At 40.2% G+C, this 17612-nt stretch overlaps 1 protein-coding gene, 1 non-coding gene and 1 pseudogene across 7 annotated transcripts in view; 1 reads left to right on the forward strand and 2 right to left on the reverse strand.

The window, feature by feature from the left end:
• AMBRA1 (autophagy and beclin 1 regulator 1) overlaps positions 1–17612 on the reverse strand; it is a 170303-nt gene that overhangs the window by 61590 nt on the left and 91101 nt on the right. The gene's annotated exons all lie outside the window — the stretch shown is intronic.
• On the forward strand, positions 2570–3092 carry LOC144293221 (ATP synthase F(0) complex subunit C2, mitochondrial pseudogene; annotated as a pseudogene).
• TRNAK-UUU (transfer RNA lysine (anticodon UUU)) lies at positions 12010–12082 on the reverse strand. Its single transcript has one exon. It is a non-coding gene; the product is annotated as a tRNA-Lys (tRNA).

Consider the following 17612-nt stretch of genomic DNA (forward strand, 5'->3'; position numbering starts at 1 on the left):
AATGCTTGATGTGTGTGTGTGTGTGTGTATATATATATATATATATATACATGCCTGTATATTTTATGCCTTTCTGTATTGTTAAAATGTCTCAGGATTGAAGGGAGGGATAAAGGGGATAGGAAGGGAGGAAGTAAACAAGCAAGCAAGCAACTGGGATGGGGACACAAAAGAAAGACCTCTAAATGCTTTCCCACATTCTTAAACCTTATCCAACAAGGTATGGGCAAGGCAGTAATTGGCTAAAGTGAAATAGTTTGGGATATGGAGCCCACAAAATTCCAAAGGTGGGTAGAGATGGCCACATTTCATTTACTTAGAATTCCTGATTTAAGTAAAGATTTAGTAAAGATTTTTGCCCATAGAAACTTGTACTGAGTCTTGATGAATCAGGTTTCTAACATGTACAGCCTGAACTACTGCACTGGTGAAACAATCTAACAGGTGGCTATGAATGGCAGATGGTCACACAAACTTTGTACCCCACCAAAGCAGAGACTCTAAAGCCACAGGCATACTAGGAACAGTCTGCTTGCATCAATGAAAAGTACAAACAGATGCCCAGCCCCAAGCTTTTCTCTTAGATACTATCTTGATGCCTTCTAACATCTTACCTTGAAGACAAGAAATGTATACTTTAATGCCAGGTTAGATAAATTTCTGAAAGGTGCCTGTGGCAAATTTTTAGTTTTAAAAAGAGATATTACACAAAGGAAAGCAGAAGAAGATTAAGATATGTTTTAGTCTTGTCTTTTCTGCCAGAACTGCTTATATGGATTTCTCAGGGGACAGTGGACCTGCCGTAACACTTCAGGGATGCCTGCAAACCAGTGAGCATGGTAGTGCACACGGTTTTTCAAGACTGTTGCTGGTCATCATAAAGAATGCATAATAAGCTGCCAACTTCTCTATAAGCCCCTTAGGGTAAGAGTAACATCGTGAAATAATTTTGTAGTTAACACCAAGTGATGGGCCCTTGTCCCTTACAAAATCATCTATCTTCCCTTCTACTCTTCTTGCCCCAATCCATCTTTCAATGCCAGATTATTCTTAAAAGCAGAGTTGTGATTGTGTCACTCATCTATTCAAAAAACTTTAATGGCTCCTCGTTGCCTAAACAGAGCAAGATGCCTTGGTTTTCTATTCAAGACTCACATTGTTCCTACTAAGCAGAATTCCTTCCCCTCTCTTCTAATAAATGTGTACTAAAATCCCCTGATCCCCTAGCCCTACTCAAGTACTCTCTTAATTCTTTTTTTCTGAAGTCTTTTCTGATCTCACTAACCTGATATGATTGTCTCTTTGGAAGCCCTAAGCAGTCTGCTTATCTTTCTTACTCCACCTATTCCTTCTGCTTACCCCATGTCCTCCTGCCCAAGCTGGACTCCCTGCCATTATTCATTCTATTTGAGGATATGTATAAAATTCAGTCCACCAGAGGTTCAACTCAAAATCTATACACCAACCATAGTTGTTCTGTATCTACTCTAAACTTTCCCTGAACCTGAATCCCCACAGTACACTGTAAATGGATTCTTCTGACGAAGGACACATAAAATTTTCTCATCCTTGGATGAGGTATCTTGATGCTCTGCCACAGAAGATATACAGTAACTCCACATTAAATACAGATGCTGATGACCACTTGAACAAGTGTGACTCTCACTACTAGGTTGTTAGTCCCTTAGCAGTAAGGCTTATTGTAAATCCCTCTGAGAGATGTAAGCACCTCTCTGTCCTCGTGTCCTACAGAGCATCTTGCACAAAGGACGTAGGTGCAACCCAATTTGTTCACTTAGAGCCAAAGTACCTTTGCCTTGAGAAATATCCACTCAACCATTAGGACACTTCCTGAAACCCCTTTTTTGTTTGCTAAAACTCTAGGAAAGCACCCAACCTCTGAAAACCTACGTAGTACAGTAGTCAGGGCACAAAGAAATTGATGGTTACATGCAGAGGAAACACTCCCAAGAATTTACTTCCTTCATAACTGCAGCCAAAACAAAGCAGGGGTGGGCATATTTTTGACTGCAAGTCAGTATAATATAAAAAAGTTTCTGCATCTGGACTCTGGCAGATCCAAGCTGGGAGCAGGCAGTCCTCTTTGTCTGACTCTGCAAGGCTCTTGCCTTAAGGCCAACAGGATTAGCACAACCATTTCATGCTCTGAAAAGTCAGAAAAGGCGAGATGGGGAGCTTTTCACTCGAGGAAATGCCTGGTAGTCAGAGATGGTTCTGTTTTTGTTCAAAAGATAAGCAGGGATGCTGAGGTTAAAAAGCAAAATTTCCAACAATGCTTAATGAAAGGTTTGGAGACAATGTACAGAATTAGGCAATGAGATAAATTCCAAGAAGAGAGGAGCAGGTGCCAGAGCAAAAATGCAGCAGAGAATCAGCACTAGATGTTTTCATGCATTCAAAAATTTCCATGTATTTAAAATGTCATCAGGACGCCCTGTGAGCACAGACTTGATGCAGCAATTAGGGATGCAGGCTTATCCCTCTTGGCACAAAATACCCACAAATAAGCTCCCAGTATAAAAGTCAAAAGAAAGCAGAAGGACTCTCGGTCGTCTCTGCACTGGGAGCAGCTCTCCTGCTACAGCTCCTCATCCCCTGAAAATGTACGCCTGTGCAAAGTTCATCTCCACCCCCTTCTTGGTCTGGAGCACCTCTCAGCTGTTGAGCCGATCCTTGTCTGCAGTGGTGCTAAAACCACCGGAGACACTGACAGATAAGAGCATCCGCAGCTTGGCAGCCCCACATCCCCTGACCTCACTTATTCCTAGCTGCAGCTTCCAAACCAGCGTCATTTCAAGGGACATTGACATAGCAGCCAAGTTCATTGGGGCAGGGGCTGCCACTCTAGGGGTGGCTGGCTCTGGGGCTGGAATTGGGACTGTGTTTGGGAGCCTCATCATTGGTTATGCCAGGAATCCCTCTCTGAAGCAATAGCTCTTCTCCTACACCATTCTGGGCTTTGCCCTCTCGGAGGCCATGGGGCTCTTTTGCCTGATGGTGGCCTTTCTCATCCTCTTTGCCATGTGAAGGAGTCATCTCCACCTCCCATAGGTTCTTTCTCCCATGTCTTGTCTGCTCTGTATGTTCCTTTTCCTGTACCTCCCCAGGTAGCCTGGGGAAAATGATTGGCTAGGGTTTGACGGAGGGAAGACAAATAAATACTGTATCAATAAGAAAAAAAAAGCAGAAAGAAACACTTTACCATAAAAAAATTGAACAGTTGCTACATTCTCTCTAGATAATTAACTATGGACCTTCCTATGAAGAGGAAAACTAACCTCAAATACTGTATTCAAAGACGCGGAGCCCGTAGAGCCCGAGGTGAAGTTTAAACCTGGGGTCTACAGATGGGGCTTCAGGAGGTAAAAAACCCACTGAAATAGCAAATAAAACTGTGTGTGTACAATATTATATTAGTTGTGTATTCTATTTTCTGTATTTTATGGTGTTCTGACATCCTGGTTGTCTTGCCTGCTGAGGGACTGCCCCTCCCTGGGCCAGCTAATTCCTAGAGATAGCAAACAACTTGCCTGCAAGCATGCAAACCAACAGAGTCCATACAGACAACCACTTTCTTTATCAAACTCACACAGCAAACGGCTATTTCCTCTGCCCTAAATCACCCCAGGGCTAGGTATGGACAACCAGGGACAACCTCACAGCCCAGAGCCCGACAAAATTATTCAGGCTATCTAATCCTAAATTTACTCAGCATATCAACTCTGCCTCACCCATTCCTTCTGAAAACCCCAAGAAGGGCTCTAGCTCACGCTTTCCCTGCACCTCCTTCTGCCTGACCGCAATACTTCCCCACATGGCCCTGCAGAGTATGGTGTGTTCCTTTACTCTGGGAATTTTAGGTAACAGACTATCTTTTTTTTTAATGGCAATGTTCTCATCATATGTTGGCTTTATCATACCTGAATAAAACCAAAATCCTGGGTACACTTTAATACAGCTACATGTATACCTTTTAGTCTGAGAGGAGAGTCCAAGCTTTTTAACATACATTCTTACAGAGTTCACCGACCTCTGCAGGGTTAAAAAATAGTGACTTAAATGTTTCAGGTCACACTGGAGCTCCAGTTCAGTGGAAGAGAACATATCACCGATGAAGTCTTTCTAGGGCACAGGTAAAGCCAGGTGGTTGTTCTTCAAGTGCCAAGAGAATGCAGAAATTGCAGAGGGCTTTATTTTCTGTTTTTCTCAGTTCTTTGCAGTGCAGGGGATCATAAGGCAAGGGAGTATAAAGGGAGAAGGTTCATAAATCCCTGAAGTGGTGATGGTAGTAATAAATTAGCATTTCTCTCAAATAATACAAAACTTCTGAAATGCTTAAAAATCCACAGGGTTTGGGAGATTAGGGATTGTCTATGTAATGTTCTATAAAACGACTAGCACACTGCCTATCAACGACAGTATCACTGGCAAAGAGATAAAGCCTTGGCCTTCAACCTCACTAAGGCTGACAAAGATAGAGAGATTTTTTAGACCAAAGTACAGAGTCTTGAGACATGCCCAGAATAAAGAACAGTGATCTCAAAACAGAAAGTTTTTGATGGCTAAGTGAGGACTGAATATTAAACAGATATCTATCACACATAGCACTGTGGAAGAGGTATATAAAATGGTAATAAGATGTCCTTTTTCCTTGCTTGGAGCCTATAATCTATTTGGAGAGATAAGACAGCCGTATAGGAGGGGTCAGTGGGCTTGGGGAGGGGAGATTTGGAAAATTTACAGTGGAAATAGGAGCTGGGCTTAAAGGAAAGAGTAATAGGATCTGGAAATTAGGAGAGGAGAAGAAGAAGGGCTCAGGGTAGAAAGAGGCTACTGCTCAAGGCAAGTCAGGATTCAAGGGCTATTATCAGTTCAGTGGAAGCAAAGGCTCATAGAAAGAATATAAAACTCAGGCTGAAAAAAGACAATGAATTTGTCATCTGTGCAGCAGGAAATAGAAATCCTTTGAAATTTCTGTGTAAAGGAATTACAAAGTAGATAGCTTTTAAATTTTAATTTTTATCAAAGCACTACATACACATAATTTTAACAGTTAAAGAGTATTACAAGACTAATAAAGTCATATAAGCAGCCTCTTGCCCCATCCTCTCCCTGATTTCTGCTCTCTAGAAGCAATTACTTCTCAAATCTTTTAGCTGTTTTTCTTCTGATAATTAACTGTCATATTTCGACTGTCACTAAATTTTCCATTTTGGCTATTATCTACTGGCTTCCTATGATGGGAGATGATTTCTTCCACCCTCTTTCCTCCCCCATCCTTCCAAAATAGCTTTAACACATTTTTAGGTTAAATAACATTAATTATTTACAGTACTAAGACTATATAAATATTCACAGCATGCAGGAATAGTATAGTAAGCTTGTATTTCTTTCACATACAGTTTTGTTTCTTCTGCGGGAGAAAGGCTCTTTCTTGTCACTCACAACTCATCTCTTTCCCTTTCTCTCTACAATGAGCATGTATTTTTAATTCCTTCACTGTCATTTTAGAGGGGATTTAGGAGAGGGTGGGGATAAACACAGGTGTTCATTCCTTAATGTTTACCAGAAGTCTGATCACATTTTATGAAGTGTACTCTGGCGAAGTATTTCAGAGGTGGGACAACAAGAGGCAGGGCACCACCAGTTAACAGAAACAGGGTTAGAACAGTGAGAGGAGAAAGAAAGGAACAGTGAGAGATTCTATCAGGGATGAACCATCTGAACACAGCAGGAGAACAGAAGATGGCAGAGCTGGAGAGAAGTAAGAATCCATAAAAACTCAGGGTCAAGAAGAATGTTGGTGGCATTAGCAAAAACAGGGAGGGGAAAAACATTATAAAAAAGAAAGTTTGGTTTTTGAAACATTAAACAGAGGATGGCTGGGGGCCATCCAAAGTGAAAAGAATTTATTAAAATGTCTGAGTTATTGCAGTGCCTGGGTAGCTCAGTTGGTTAAGCATCTGCCTTGGGCTCAGGTCATGATCCCAGGATCCTGGGATCCTTTGTCTCGTTGCCCTGTCCCTCCATCCTCAGTGAGGAGCCTGCTTCTCTCTCTGCCCCCCCACTCCTGCTCGCTGTCTCTCAAATAGATAAAAATCTTTAAAAAAAAATGTCTGAGTTATTTTCTTTAAAGTGACAAGTAGGAAAACTGAAGAAGACGAAAGCAAACAGGAAAGATGGGATGAAGCTGGTGGACAGGAGGAAAGGGAACCTGGGAAAGGAAAGCTTTTCAAAGAGAAGTGATCAAAGAATACTGTTTAAGAGAGAGTAGTTCTTAAACAAGTTGAATACAGAGTTACCATTTGAACCAGCAATTCCACTCCCAGGTATATACTCAAGACAACTGATAACATATGTCTGCACAAAAACTTGTACATCAATGTTCATAGCAGCATTATTCATAACAAGTCAAAAAGTGGAAACTGTTCAAATGCCCATCAACTGATAAATGGGTAAATGTGGCTTATCCATGCAATGGAATATTATTTAGCTACAAAAAGAAATGAAGTACTGATACACACTACCACATGGATGAACACAGAAAACAGGATGCTAAGTGAAAGAAGCCATACACAAAAGACCACATATTGTATGATGCCATCTATCTGAAATATTCAGGAGAGGCAAATCCAAAGAGTCAGAAAGTAGCTGCCAGGTACTGGGGTGGGGAGAGAGGAATAAGAAGCAACTGTTCATAAGTATGGGGCTTCTATTTGGTGTGATGAAAATACTGTAGAATTACTCAGTGATGATGGTCACACAACTTCGTGAATATACTAAAAACTACTGAAGTGTACACATTGAAAGGGTGAATTTTATATGTGAATTGTATCTCAGTTAATAAAAAAGAGAGAAGTAAAAATGAATGAGGACTAGGAGAAAGTCACTAATTTAGGAGCTAAATCACTGTGATGGAACAAAAAAAGGTAAGAGATCACCGTATTCTTATAGATGAAGTTGAGAGATCAGTAGAACCAAAGTAAAGAGGAAATCTTAAAAAACTGTGTCACTCAGCCTAACTATATGTTCAAATTTCTCTCCCAAGAATTTGAAGCAGCTCTAAAATCACCTTAGAACGGAAGAGAGAAAGGGTTTTGTGAGCTTTTAGTTAATTTAATAATATCCATTGAGGGATTTCAATGTATAAGAACTTAACTAAAATGCAAATTCTTACAACCTAAATTGCATCAATTAATTAGGGAACCAAAATTTTACTCCAAACCTTGAATGATCTGTTCACTTGGGAAAAACATGAATCTATACCCCCAGGACACATGATAGTGAGAAGTACATAGCAAGTCCTCAGACATTTGTTGAATGAAAGAATGTTGGCTGAGAAACAGTGCTGCCTTCTGGGAATGGTGTGTGAACTGTAAAAGCAATGGGTGGCAAAGGTGAAAAGACTGCAGTAAGCAGTGTATGCTGGTAGTCATAAAAACCAAGAAGGCCCCTGCATCACTCATAAGGAAAAGGAAGATGTAATCGAATGTTAGATTTAGTTGGTTTAGGCTTTGTACTTCTCTACATATAGCTGTAATATATTTTAATTTAAAGTGCCCTAGGTAATAGGTTTGGTTGTATGTTAAACTTTAGCTTCTACCCCCTTCCTCCCCACGATGAAACCATTGTTTTTGTAAAAGGATTTTTTTGTTACTTTGAATGTCTTAGGAATATAACCCTTGCATTACAGCAAAATAGGTTATGGCAGAAGCACTAGGGACTTGAAATATGAAAAACAAAAAACAAATTAGACTGGAGGGAACTAATAACCTAGCAGGAGAAAGAAAATATGTACACAAATATGAGAAGACAGGAAAAATATTGTAAATACACTACACATCCTAAGTACAATTTGAAGCTAAGTTCCCTTGACAGTAAAATAAATCTAAGAGTAAGACATAGCAACATATATTTCACTTTTTAAAGTTATAATCATCTTGGGCACCTGGGTGGCTCAGTTGGTTAAGGTGCTGCCTTCAGCTCAGATCATGATCCCAGGGTCCTAGAGCCCTCCCTGCATTGGGACACCCTGTTCAGCAGGGAGTTTGCTTCTCCCTTTCCCTTTGCCTCTCTTCCTGGCTTGCACTCTCTTTCCTGCTCATTCTCTTAAATAAATAAAAATAAAGTTACAGTCATCTAATACCCATACCTTGTATTCTGTTATAATTGATCACTGTGATTTATGTTTTTCTTCTTCTTTTTTTGAAGATTTTATTTATTTATTTGAGACAGAGAGAGCACAAGGGGGGAGGAAGAGGAGTGGCAGAGGGAGATGCAGAAGCAGACACCCCACAGATCAGGGAGCCCAATATGGGGCTTGATCCCAGGACCCTGAGTTCATGATCTGAGCCAAAGGGAGATGCTTAACCAACTGACTGAACCATCCAGGCGCCCCTTATGTTCATTTTTCAAAAACATATAGCAAAATACTTTTACATTAATCAAGTAAGTTAAGACCTACACTATCTTCTGAGGAAAACTTCATAATTGCTACCATTTTCTGAATGCTTATTATGTGCCAAGGGTTACAATAAGTTCTCATTCAAGAAAAGAGTCTCATTAAATCTTTATAATTACCTTAAAGGAAGTTTGGTTATTCATTAGACAAATATTTATTGAGTGCCTACTTCCTGCCAGACAATAAACGAAGCAGACAAAAATTCCTGCCTTCATAGAAATTACATTCTGGGAGGAGTAGGGAAGAGGAGGAGAAACATAACAGTAATGAGCTCACCACAGAGCATGTGAAATTATGTCAAGTACCATAGAGAACTACACAACAGGGAAAAGCAATGGCAAATGCAAGGAGTGTTGAGTTGGCAAGTTAAATAAACAGGGTAGTTACTGAAAGGTGTTACTGAATCCTTCCCTATTCTATGGATGAGGAAAACTAAGCTCTGATAAGTTCAACAACTTTCTCTTGGTCACCCAGTTAGTTAAGAGGTGAAAGGGAATTTGAATTCAGCTGCCCTTATTATTAAGCTATATGGCCTCTCCCCAAGCTAGTAATAAATTCAGTTATAAAAGTTTACTTTATCAGCTATTTCCTTAAGATTATGTTGGCATTTTTAATCTCTCAAAGGGGTTAAGGAATAACTTTTTATTTCAATATTTGAGGTTTCATTTCACAACCATATTAACTTTTACAAAGGAGTGGCAAATAGCCTAAGATCTTTGATGTTAAATTCTTAGAAAAGAGGTCAAAATAATAATTAGCCAGGCAGTCAGGACATGTCACGAACTACATTCAGCCTGAGAAGATGATGTGCAAACCGCGGACAGGCCCGACCTCCCTCCTTACAGCAGCTGCCATCATCTCTGTTATGCTCCGAAAGTATTTATGTCCCAAGGACTCCTAGCACAAGCCAAATGTTCTTTAGCAACAACTTTTATTAAGCTGAGATGGATCCTTTTCAGCCACCTGAGCCTGCCTCTTAGCATTAGAGGTGTTCCTGTCACCAAAACATCCAAAGTTGGCAGTCCCAGTGTATTTTACGTAGTTTAGGTATTGCAAATAATCTGGGTGCTAAGGCATAGATCTACTTTTATTCCTCTTGACTTCAAATAATATCTTTTCCAAAGGAAGTCTGAGTGCTTTGCCATTTTTTCCTACTTAATCCCTGGAAGGAACATGGAGGTAAGCACCACATCCTCTCCTTTCAAGTGGACAGAGACTAAATGACTCACTTAAATTATATAGCAAAGAAGCCAGAATGACAATGGCAGCCAGGCTGCCAACTTCTAGTTCAGGTTCCAACATGCAAGATCAGTAGTTCCCAAGTCTTTTTGTGTTTACAACACACACCTGGGTACTACAGTTTGGGGCAGAAATTAAAAGACTCAAAACAACACTCAAATCAGCAATCATAAAAACACAGTAATAATAAGACAATGTTTTATGGTGCTTATCTAGTGGACTTCGGTACTGCATCAATGAGCAGGCTATTGTCCCAAGCCCAGATTGTTCACTCACCCACTCACCAGACTAACTTTTCACATGTTCTGGGAAACACCAGCCTCTTACCTCTCACTCCTACCAACTTGTATCCTACCCTACAATACTCATGTGACTTCCTCACAGTCCCTAATCAACAATTTAAAAAAATTTTAGGGGATCCCTGGGTGGCTCAGCGGTTTAGCGCCTGCCTTTGGCCCAGGGCATGATCCTGGAGTCCGGGGATCGAGTCCCACATCGGGCTCCCTGCATGGAGCCTGCTTCTCCCTCTGCCTGTGTCGCTGCTTCTCTCTCTGTGTGTCTCTCATGCATAAGTAAATAAAAATCTTCTTTAAAAATTAAAAAAATTTTTTTTAGCAAATGTGCATTTTATACACTGATCTAAACTTGGTGGCCTGCCAGTGTGCTAGGCTATGCAACAAAAGTCAGCCTGCCTTCAAGAAAACTTCCTCAACTAAGAAGTCAACTCAAATTAAGTGGTTAATTAAAACTTTAATGTAACATCACAGGGAAGCAAGCAATTGACAAACAGTGCCAAAGGCACTCTCAGTAAGGACTATATCCTCCTGTATCACATCAGAATGACAGCTTCTATGATAGCCAGAAAGAGACAACCGACTTGATCTAAGGAAGCCAGAGCTGGAAAGACACTATGCCTCTCAAAAAAAAAGAAAAAGAAAAAAAAAAAACAAAAAACAAAACTTGTTGAGAAAAAGGAGACTAATGAAGTCTGGTTTGATGATAAGAACTTCAGATATGGTGAAGAGACATAAGGAAAACTAGAGAAGTGATAGCTTGCATTTTTGCAACACATTTCTTTGATAGGATAAATATTCTATCTTTTGAGTAAAGCTTTGTAACAGAACAAAGTTAATTATTTTCCTGTTACTTGTGGGGGAAACTGTGACAGTGATGGACATGGTCTCTAGAGCAGAAAGATGAGAAGAAAGCAAAAGTCAAGAAAGCCAGACGAGAAGCAATAAAGTATATAGTTGAGAAATAGAAATTTTAAAGCTCAACTTGAGATGTTCCACAGATCTATAATATAAGGAGAGGACTGCACTATGTTCTCACAGGATCAACCTGAGTGCTTGGACAAGAGGAGAGGAGAAAATGAGTGGGGGTGGACTGAATATATTGTTAAATGAAAAAAAAAGTCTTATCAACAGCATAAATAAATAAATAATAAAGTACATTAGATCCTTCTGAGAGTGGAATAGTGGTAACCCAATTAACTATAAATCCTAGTCAACCAAAAACAAAAACAAAAATCCTAGTCAACCTAGATGGCAGGCAGCCTCCAGGGTTCAATACTGGATATGATCTGGAATACAAAGGATTAATCATGATTAAAAGAATTCAAATCTTTGGTTTCTCAAAAGCAAGCAGTACAGGTAACTCCTTGAGATTTCCTAGTGTTCAACATTTAAAAAGATCAAAGTCAAAGGAGACCAAAAGTGAAAGAATCAAGAGTTCTAGGACCTTCAACCAGGTCCTATTTTGAAGAAGGAGCAAAGAGGCATGCATTTCTTTGGAAGGTAGTCTGAACCTTAATCTCACCTGTATTCATTTATAATATTCTTTGAGTTTATTAATCACACAAAAAAGCTCCCCCACCCTCGCACTGCAAACTGTCCAATGAAGGAAAGACAAGATATAAGAGGAGATATAAGAGGAGCTCTGAGGATAATTCAATTTGCCACAATGAAAAGGCCTAAGGATTCATTTTTCACATTTTCCTCCAGAGACAAGGCCCTTAGGCCATTCCCAGTTTGATACTTTGTTTCCCCTTATACTCCCCACACAAAAATTATGAGTCATGTAAAGTTGTAAAATGTAAAACAGTCAAATTGTGACCAACATTGCTTAGCTTAGGGAAATTAAGAATCCCGTAATTCTTACCAGTTACTTTTCACTTTTACACTAAGGTCCCAGATGAAGAAGGTGGAATAGCAGACTATGACATTTGAAATAAGGAGGGCAAAGAAAGCAGGCATCTTTTTTTTTTTTTTTAAAGCAAGCTCTGTCTGTGCCCAATGTGGGATTTGAACCCACAACCCCAAGATCAAAAGTCACATGCTCTACTGACTAAGCCAGACAGGCACTCCAAAAGCAGGCATCTTTAAATAAAGGATACCCCCCTCCCCGAAACCAGGACTAAGTTATTTTTTTCAGAATTTCTAAACTCTAACAGCGTTTCTTTAAATGTCAGAAAAGAACACAGTCTCTCTCCAGAAGTTGCATTAGCCTTTTTGATAAAAGCCCCTCTCCCACTTGGGAGAGACACTAATAACATAAAGGAAAAGGTAGATAACTCTACTTGTGCTTAAAAACAAAGACTAATAAATCTATGATAACTAACTTAAAACACAGAGTATCTGGAAATAACAGTAGAAAGGGACAAAAAGTATACATGAAGTCTGAGGCAAATGAACATACAGTCGGTCTTTCTTTCACCACTACAATCTCCAAATTCTATGGCCAATTCCTGTTACTTGTACCAATTGGCAGACTGAGAAAATCTATAAATGAGTCTTAGGAACCACAGTTTAATGGGTGGGGTGGGGACAGGTGTAGTCTGGAAGCTGCCAGCAGAGCAAGCTCACTGTTTTCATTTAGATGGCATATTTTTAGGGATGGCTTGGGTTGGATAATAGTGGTAGAGAGGTAATCCAAAGATTTCCAAGCTAACCCATGGTGTTGGCTGCTTCTATCCCCCTAAGACCTTAAAATTCTTCCGAGGTAAGACAAAGATCAGAATAGCTGGAAAATTCTTTAGAGCAAGTGTTCCTAAGCTATCCCTGTAGTCTCTTCAACTAGAACATAAGGGTGGAGAAACTGGGCACTTGAAAAAACTTATTTCAGCTTTGCACTGATATTTTCAGTTTTAATTCGTTTACCTAATAAGCAATAGAACATTTCAACACTTTTCCCCTGTCACATCACTTTAGCAGAATCAATAAAAATAGTCAGACCAAGAAACACTCTGTGGCTTTATAAACTCTCAGTTACCACCTCTTATGTTAGTTGCATTCATTTTACCTGAAAGAAAATGGAGTTCAAATTCTGTGACCCATGAGAGATAAACGTAAAGGTAAGAGAGGAAAGGGACCCAAAGAGCAAAGCAGAAGCCAAGAAGGACACTGGCTGTCTTATCACCACATACTCAAGCCTCTTATCAGACAGTAAGAGATAAGCTCTTTAAACAGTCTGTACATTTCCATTCCTAGTGTTGTTCTTCTTTTCCAAGGAACACCACTGCTCCACCTCCTTTTGGGAATGGAATCTGCATTTTCCCCAGCCCAGGCTCAGCTGAACACATCACTTCTCTCCACTTTCTAGTAACAAACATGGTCACACATGTACATTTCAAGTTGCAGTAGCAGCTCCCTTTCTGCCTCATGGTCCTTTCTTGAATCTTGGCTAAGCTTTAAGGCAAGGCAAAGAGATGTTTAATAAGCATACCGGGTACCCTGTTGAGCTGGATGATGAACTTCTCATCCAAGCTAGCTAAAATTCCCAACGGTAAGTATATACCTCTCTCGTACATAAGCTATCCTATTTTTACAAAATTGCCCAACACAAAATCCAGGGCTCACCTGCAGCAGAGTCTGCATCCTACCAGTCATTGAGATGGCTCTGAAAGAACATCAAGGAAGTTCTAAAAGAATCATGGATAAATATGAAATTTGCCTCTATGTGCCTGAGGTCCAATCTATGCATTCACATTTGGAGCCCGTAACACAGTTTTATTTTGTTTACCAATCTCATCAATAAAGTCAAAAACTAAATCCTATGCTTGAGAACTATTCTAGTTTCTCCCAACAGTTGGTATAAAATAGTACAACATATCACAGTGACTGGGCACACAAAGATCCCTTGCCTTAGTTTTCAGGAACTTTTCTTCCAAGTTGCTTCTGTTAAAGGATTATAAACGATGCCACAGGTACAGGTTCACTGACAGCCAATTTAGTAAGTGCTCATACTGTTAATCCTGCCAGTCTTACTCCTACACAGAAATACATGTGGCCCCAAGGGGCCCAACCACCCACAGAGCTCTTCTGCACATCTTTTCACCCTCTAGCACACAAAAATAGAGGGCTACATCCCAGAAAACAGAGAAAGAGAAAAAGTAGTTTTTTTGAAACATTATGTCTAGAAAACCAGGATCTAGCATTCTATTTTTTTTAAAGATTTTATTTATTTATTCATGAGACAGTGAGAGAGGGGGGAGGGGCAGAGGGAAAAGCAGGCTCCATGCAAGAAGCCCAACGTGGGGCTCGATCCTGGGTCTCCAGGATCATGCCCTGGGCCGAAGGTGATGCTAAACCACTGAGCCACCTGGGCTGCCCTAGCATTCTATTTGGATGTAATTTCTAAATTCATGTCTCTGAATAATCCAAATAATGATCTAAGCCAAGATGTTTCTTTAAAATTCCAAATCGATACACCTCTATCCCTTGGTATGCTGAAACTTTCAAGTATATGTAAGGACACTTAAAAAAAAAAAAAAAAAGGCAATTTGTTTAGAGTGAGCTGCCAGGCTACCACAGATCTCAAAAATCTGCTTAGTTGTGCTACAATGTTACAGTAATTGCCCTTAATGAGTTAATCCTCCCTGTATTCATGCCCTTGGAGAGTGACCTCTCGGACTCCAGGCTTGGTGACCGGACTTGCTTTTAGCTCATGGAACAACAGAAGTGACATAACTGGAGACTTGAAACGTGCTTGTACATTGAGGCCTGACCTCTCTTACTTCTCTTTGGAATCCCGAGACTCTACGTGAAGAAGCATTAGTTAACTTACCCACGAAGAGACCAGAGATAAATCATCCCAGCTGAGGCTAACCAGCCTGCCAACTGCCAGACAATGTCCACAAAGCCATCTGTATATTAGTTTTCTATGGCTTCCATTAGAAATTACCACAAACTTAATGGCTTAACATAAATTTACTAGCTTTCATTTCTGCAGGTCAGAAATCCAATACAGGTCTCATGGGGCTAAAACCAAGGTGTTGGCAGAGTTCTGTTCCTTTCTGGAAGCTCTACAGGATAATCTATTTCCTTGCCCATTTGAGTTGCTGGCAGAATTCAGTTCCTTGCAATTGCAGGACTGAAGTCCTCATTTCCTTGTTGATGGGCAGCTGAAGGCCATTCCCATCTTCTATCATTGTATATCTCTGACTACCCTTTCTCTTCTGCTTTTAAGGGTTCATGTGATTAGAATGGGTCCATACAGATAATTCCTCCCCTACCTCAGAATCTGTAACTTTAATCAGATCTGCACAGTTCCTTTTGTCACAGAAAGTAACACGTTCACAGGCTCTAGGAACTAGGATTTGGAGATCTTTGGCAAGTCATTATTCTGCCTATATATCATGACCACATACATCCAGCCAAGCCATCAACTGACCACAAACAGCAGCTAAGTTGGCCCAGATCAGAAAAACTGCACACTTAACCCACAGAATTTTGAGGAAAATAATATGCTGGTTTAAGCCAAAAAAAAATCTTAGGGTGGTTTGTGAGGCAGGAAGAGCTAACTGATGCAAGCCTACACCACTTCTTAAATTTTTTAAAGATTTAAAGTAATCTCTACGGCCAATGTGGGGCTCGAACTCACAAGCCCTGAGCTCAAGAGTCGCAGACTCACCTGACTTAGCAAGTCAGACGCCCCAACACTACACCACTTCTGAAGGGTCTGTGCAACCCACAGTCCATTAACATCCATCTTTCCCACTTCTCTGCTCTATTTCAACAAGCATGCCTAAGAGGCCACCGGCCATTTTCTGCTCTCTGAATCATAACACAAAACAATTAAATTACTGGTGTTTCTTCTTCCAGGACAGATCTAGAGATTACTGCTGAAATTTAACAAAAGTCAGTCTTATTATCTCAACAGAACAACAGAGCAGCTTTCCGATCCATGACGAAAAAACATATATGCTAGAAGTCTTAGAGAAAGATTTGAAGGAGGGACCATCTTTTGACAGAGCAAAAGCTACTGATGGAAGAGGGAAATTTCACTGTTACCCAACCATCTCTCCTTTGCATAAAGGCCAATGGGAGCTTTGAGGCACGGCCTCTAAACTGGGGTCTCCAACCCTAGCAGCAAGCACATTTTCTCAAATGGGCTCTCCCTCAAATCTGCTGATACTGTAAGGTCTGCAAAACTTAAGTAGAAGGAAAATGCAATAGCAAGTTAATGTCCTTTTGGCTCTTTTGGCTGACTTCCCTGTGCCTGGGTCTTGCCTATTAATTGAATGCTATTCGGATTTCATCTCAAAAACAAATGAGGATGGAGACCAGAGGCCTGCCTTCCCCAGACTGATAAGAGCAGCACAGTGCAATTATACCCGAACAGCTTTGTTTTGGAATGTAATCACCGCCCCAGCCTTCTTCCCAATGGGATGGCAACAGTGTAATTACCTCTTCAGGATTCATTGTTTGGGAATGCAATTCTACAGGGCCCCCTTTCTAGGGGAAAGGAGCTGCAACAAGAATATAACAGAATTCGGAGCCCCCTACCCAGCAGCAGTCTTGGGAGCCAAACAAATTATTTTTGTTCTCTTTAAGTGAGGCCAGAGTTTAAATTTCAGTCTGTTTTTCTACCAACAGGGAGTCACCCACATCCCATGATGGTTCTGTTTGAAAAGTCCCCATCTAAAGCCAGACTGCTTGCATTCTAATTCTCACTTTGTCAAGTACTAGCTGTGGTCTTGGGCAAATTACTTAATCCCTCTATGCCTCAGTTTCCTCATCTGCAAAAATGAGTAGTAACAAGGCATCACTAGAATGTTGTGAAGATTAAGTGAATATATGAGAAGTGCTTAGAACAGTACTTGGCCTATAGTAATTGCCCTTGGTTTTTCTGGTTTGTTTTGTTTTTATTTTTTATTTTTTTTATTTTTTATTTTTTTTGTTTTTAAACCACATTTGAAGCACCATATTCTACAACCATTACATTTTGCAAATGTGATCTAATATTAGCTCATGGTCAAATCTAAGCTTGACTTACCACGTTCTTTCTTTTCACCACTCCTTTTGCCAGTTCAGCGCGCAGGGTCATGTTAGATAACTTTAAGTGCTGCTACAGAACCAGCACAGCCTCTGACATATTTGCCCAGGTAAAACTTTAATAGGCAGGAGTGACTGTGGTATTTCCATGTCATTCCTTTTATTTATGTTACCAGTCCAAGGGATATTATAATAAAAAAACTGGTGGAATCTTGCTGTTGAAAAAACTAGTAAGTTTTTTTTTACCAAAAGCAGCCATTGGCAATATGGCAGATTCTCACGAAAATTTACCTTTCTAGCCAGATTTATGAAAATAAATGATATATCTTCCTCACATGCGTAAAGAACACCTCACCTTCCTGAACAATACCCTTGTTCCTACTGGGAACTTTGATCTTTTACCTTCTGTTCACCTTTCCTTCTGCTCCTTTGTAGCCTAGTTAAATTTTCTGCATATGAAGAAATACTCCTGATATGTGCTTCACCAGCCATAAGCCTCAAGAGTAAAAATCAGGACTATATTCTTTAGGAATTCCAGGCAGGCATTCCCAAAGAATATTGTTCCACTGCTAAAGACAAGAGGAATGAAGCTGGGCCCCTTCTGCATGGTGCATACA

The sequence above is a fragment of the Canis aureus genome, chromosome 21 (genome assembly GCF_053574225.1).
Source record: "Canis aureus isolate CA01 chromosome 21, VMU_Caureus_v.1.0, whole genome shotgun sequence".
NCBI lineage: Eukaryota > Metazoa > Chordata > Mammalia > Carnivora > Canidae > Canis > Canis aureus.